The following is a 5,288-nucleotide window of genomic DNA, read 5'->3' as shown; positions in this document are numbered from 1 at the left end:
TCCCAGTAAACAATCCAACGTTGACATTACGTCGTGAAAACGTAATACTATCGTTGTGACAACGTAGTAAAATTACGTTGGTACAACGTAATTTGGTGGACTCAAAGGCACGTGCTGACAACCATCCACACAACGTTGGCACAACGTAATTTGTGACGTAATTTATTACCTTCATAGGACGTTGTAACAACTTTGCAACTCAACTGTAAATGACCCTTGTCCTCATTTGATTGATAAGAGCAATAAAATTCCATTGAAGAAGTAAACAGGGTCTATATTTTCTTCTTTTCACCTGTTTTAAGTTGTAAATTTGTCAATGTAGGAAAGATGGACACAAAAGTTATATAGGAAGATGTGGTATGAGTGCCAATGAGACAACTCTCAATCCAAATCACAATTTATAAAAGTAACCATTATAGGTCAAGGTACAGCCTTCAACACGGAGCCTTGACTCACACCAAACAACAAGCTATAAAGGGCCCCAAAACTACTAGTGTAAAACCATTCAAACGGGAAAACCAACGGTCTAATCAATATAAAAAACCCAACTAGAAACACGTATAAATTACATAAACCAACGACAACAATGTCGATAAATGCTCTACTTCCAAACTGCCAGCAGTGTATAATATAGTCAGGTTTAAATATCAAATGTATATTTGTCCAATTCATGTTTCACACAGTTTTAAGGTTAAAGTCTTAGTTTTATTTTTTGCAATATATTGAAGTACAAGATTTACACATTTCCATTTAACAAATTAAAGCAACTTTCCTTAAAAAATTTAACACATAATAATTTTCAAAAAGTGAAATTTTGTATGATGGCCAATGAGACAACCCTCTATCCTAAAATCAAATATTAATGATGTTAGCAATTAAGGTAAATGTACAGCCTTCAACATGACACTTTGGTACATGCTGCAACTTCTACATGTTTAGGGTTTCAGTGTCCTAGACTAATAATTTCACTATATGATGGTGGACATTCTAGAATGTAGATTTCATTTTGAAGAAGGGAAACATTTTTTGAATGAATTATTCAGAAGTACAAAAAACTACCACATATACCTTAATATTTACTGTAGAATCATTCAACTGGATTCACTACACAATGACAAGCTAGGAAAAATGTTTGGAAAAAGCCCCCAAAGTCAATAGTTTACAATATATATATTCTACACAACATATACACACTTCTAAAAATATCCCAAAATGAAAAAAATACCTGAAATTCAATCAAACTAACTATTGCTTTTTTCCATTGACCAACCAGAGATAGACCTATCCAAAAGTTAGGACTTCTTTTTTCTTAGGTACATGAACAAATAAAAAAATAATAGTATGTTTCTGATTTTTTGTAAGTTTATTCCAAATTCTAGTCTTGTGTTGGTTGTAGACATGACATTCCAAGTTTTGGTTTTCTGCCCCCTCATCAGCTAGTCTTGTGTTGGTTCCTGGTCTCTGAAAAAATAATAATCATAAATTATAAAATAGTAAAAATTTATCCCAACTTAGGAATAACAGCAGTTCTTAAAAAATATCCTTGTGTAAACATAATCAATATTTTTTATGCTGGTCGTATAATAAATCTTGCAGATTCATAATCATGTTGTGTTGTTACTGAGATGTTTGCATCTTTGCCAATTTATATACATATTTTGATAATGTATGTTAGAAATTTTTTACATAATTTCGGCAGTATATGATAATTTATACCTTTTAGTTAACCTTTGTCCTTGTAAAAAAGAAAATATGTTAATGACATTATGGTTGTTCCACATAATACTGTGTCATAACATGTGGTCATGGTGGTTCGGGCAAACTAAAGTTAGAGATCAGAAACCAATTATGAGTTCAATGTACATGCATGTACGTACAGTACAAGAGTAAAACTATATCGCCCAGTGAAGGAGGACATAAAAAGAGCTCATCAACTGATGTTTACCTTTGTATATCTTGGTCCATCTTTTTGAGCGGGTGCATGCTTACATTGTAAGTATTACTGTAATGCATTCCACAACCTCAGACACATTGGATCTGTGGATTTTTATACACGATTCTGGAAAAAAATAGTAAATACGTTCAATTATCTTCTATATTGATCTGTCTGTGTACATGTGTGTCAGTCCAACAAATCTTTGGGAGAACCAGATAAGTGAAAAATTTATATGCATTCCTTATGAAAATTCCTGAGTTTTATGACTGATAACATTTTGTATGACATTGTTTGTGATCACATATTTAGTGAGTTTATTATAGCTCGTCATTGATAAACATGTAGATTTCATACCATAAATTTAATAGCAAAAAAGACGTCCCTATATACTGTTTTTTTAAACCCCAGTAAACTGGGTTTTACCCTAACAACAGGAAAATTTTACCCAACTTTTCCCAACTGGTACGTGGATCCTAGTCTAAATAATTATGACATCTTGGAAGGCTTTTTTTAATTTTTTTCTGTGACGCCTTCCGATGACGACCTAGTCCCAAATAATTATGACATCTTGGACGCCTATCTATGACAGTTTTTATTGGCACAATTGTCTATTTCTATGTCAGACCCAGTTATACATTGTTGGTTTCGTTATGTCCAGTGGCAAATATTTCATGCAGGTCTAGGACGATCACCAGTGATACAGTCTTCACGCTGAGGGGCAGCCCAGGTTTATAAAATTGTTATCAGGCCTGTAAAAATCATATCGAAAGGCCAACAGAATCTAAAAGCCTGTAGATTTAACAGTTTATTGTGGAGACTGGTGATACATGTAGTATTATCATTAATAGGACAAGTTTGTAATAATCCAAGTTTGTAATGTGCCGAGATTGTAATTGGGCAAGTTTGTAATGTGCTGAGATTGTAATGGGGCGAGTTTGTTATGTACCGAGATATCTAAAAAAGAAATATGTAGCTTCGCATTTGTGATATTGATCAGACTTTTATGATTCCAACATTATTTAAAAATAAGTGACAAAAAACACTTGCAGCTTTTAAATATAGGGATTACAGGAGGTGTCATGGAGAGAAAACAATTGCCCTCCCCCTTTTTTACTTTCTACAGTCAATTGCTTAGTATATCTTAAAAAACAACACACGTTAATCGTTAATGGAGCAGTTTGAAAAATGGATTCATATAACACATATTTTGGCTTTAATATCTTGTACAATGTACCAGTGCAATAATATACATGTATTTACAGTAAAAGAAGAAGTATCATATTTCAACACGGTCACCAGTCAACAGATTTGAACGAGGCGCCCTACACGGCAACAGATATTTTATTTTCTTGAATCATACTTGGTGTTAAAATCATGGCAAACCTTTTTGACGTAATGTGCAATTTATATTTTACCTTTTTCTTTGTTCTGGAATCTAAATCGAGCTAAATTTCACTGCAAATTTTATCACTGTTTTCAAAAATCAGGCGGTAAAAGTGCGCATGCTCAGAGTTTTCGTAGTATGCGGCGGTAAAACACGAGGACTGCTGAACGTTCCACTATTATAAAACGATTATAAAATTATTAAAAATAATAAATGACAAAACTTTTATGATATATTAAACAATAAATATTCATATAAAATATTTATATAAGAACATTTGATTTGGATTTGTAATATTTTCTTGAACATTTTGGTGCAACTATTTTAATTATGTCTGTATGGGGAAAAAGGGGGGATATTTTGTATTGAAAAAAACGTGAACACATTTCATTGAAGGTGAATGATATATCTAGGAAGACTCATAACCACAAAATTCTCCTATAAAACCAGATTTTAATGTGTCAGCTGGTATCTACAGGGTTTGTTCACTACGTTATTATTATAATGTTGATACAACGAAACAAAATGTTACGTCGGATTATGACAGTTATAAGCACGTTGTCACAACGTAATAAAATGTTACGTCCTGACAGGGTACTAAACTTACGTCAATTCGACGTAATTTTATAACGTCGTCTGTACGTCTGCATCCAACGTTGGGTTTTTACGTTCCCACAACGTTGGTACGACGTACACTCAAGACATGACGTGCAGACCATTAACCGACGTTGGGAGTACGTCGTATGTTTACTGGGATATTATACCTTTTCAACTCGTATTAATCCAGAATTTGTAACCAACTCGCATTTTGACTTTTATAAATCACAATTCAAATTTAATAACTCGCAACTAGACTTTTGTAACTTAAAAATCGACTTTAATAACTTTCATCTCCTCTTTGAAAAGAGGTAACTCGTTTTTTTTTAAGATTATTTGATTAACTCAAAACTCGCCAAAAATAAACCCAAAAGGGCTATGGAGAAATTATTTTTTCTATCTTGAGCGATTTAATTATTATTGTTTGAATTTACTCCTTTTTATCATAAAACACAGGATAAGAAAGCTATGTATGAAAGAAAATCAGTATAGAAATTTTAATTCTAATAACAGCATGATCACCTTCTTATTCAGGGGTGGTGTTCTCAAAGCTATCTTAGGATTAGGACGTGTCCTAAGACCATCTTATGACAAGTCTTTGTCCTAAGTCGTGTTCTCGAAGCTCTCATAACTTAGGATATATCACATTTTTCGTCCTAACTTTATGACACCTAATTAGGTGTCCTAAGATCATCCTATTTACATTCTAACTTTGTGCATGCTTTTTTCTCTTTTTTTACGTGAAGATGAACATAAAATGAAACGCACAAACGTTTATTAACTTTCATAAAGAAATGGTGCATGATTTTAAACTTTGAACTTTGTGTTTTACAATACGATGACACTACGAATTCAATATTCTCATTTCAAAACAAATTGTTTTCCATTTTAAATCCCAATCCTTTTTGATATTTTTTTTTATAATTACATTTGAAATCATGCATTTGATTAAATACACATTATTACAAAATTTCGTAAACAATTTTATCAATTGGTTTTGTCTTTAATAAATGTTTTATCATACAATTACTTTAACTATTTAGGATTTCGCACATAGGATATGTTTAGGACGTCCTAATATAAGATGCGTCTGAGATAGCTTCGAGACGCAACTTAAGAGTGTCCTAAGTCGATCCTAAGTCCATCCTAAAATTGGTCTAATCTATGACTTAGGACAATACTTTCGAGAACACCATCCCAGATTGTTTATAGTATACATATTAACGGTCATTAAACAAGGAGTCTAAACAATAATACCGGGTTTTCAGCTTATAAACTGGTAATAAAGAACAAACTAGGAAAGAAGCCAAAATTATTTTTAAAAACACTTTTTAAGAACGGGTTTTAACATGGAAACATTGTCCGACTTTA

General features: G+C 32.4%; 1 long non-coding RNA gene across 1 annotated transcript; it reads right to left on the bottom strand.

Annotated features, from left to right (window-relative positions):
* Positions 1–1,328: 1,328 nt before the first annotated feature.
* LOC134726978 (uncharacterized) lies at positions 1,329–3,420 on the bottom strand. The gene is made up of 3 exons (XR_010108690.1): positions 3,352–3,420; positions 1,946–2,059; positions 1,329–1,461 (listed from the first exon to the last, which is right to left on the bottom strand). It is a non-coding gene; the product is annotated as an uncharacterized LOC134726978 (long non-coding RNA).
* Between the last annotated feature and the right edge of the window lie 1,868 nt (positions 3,421–5,288).

The sequence above is a fragment of the Mytilus trossulus genome, chromosome 7, assembly GCF_036588685.1.
Source record: "Mytilus trossulus isolate FHL-02 chromosome 7, PNRI_Mtr1.1.1.hap1, whole genome shotgun sequence".
Lineage (NCBI taxonomy): Eukaryota > Metazoa > Mollusca > Bivalvia > Mytilida > Mytilidae > Mytilus > Mytilus trossulus.
Note: the sequence above shows the minus strand (reverse complement) of the source record. Positions and strands in the feature narration are given on the sequence as shown.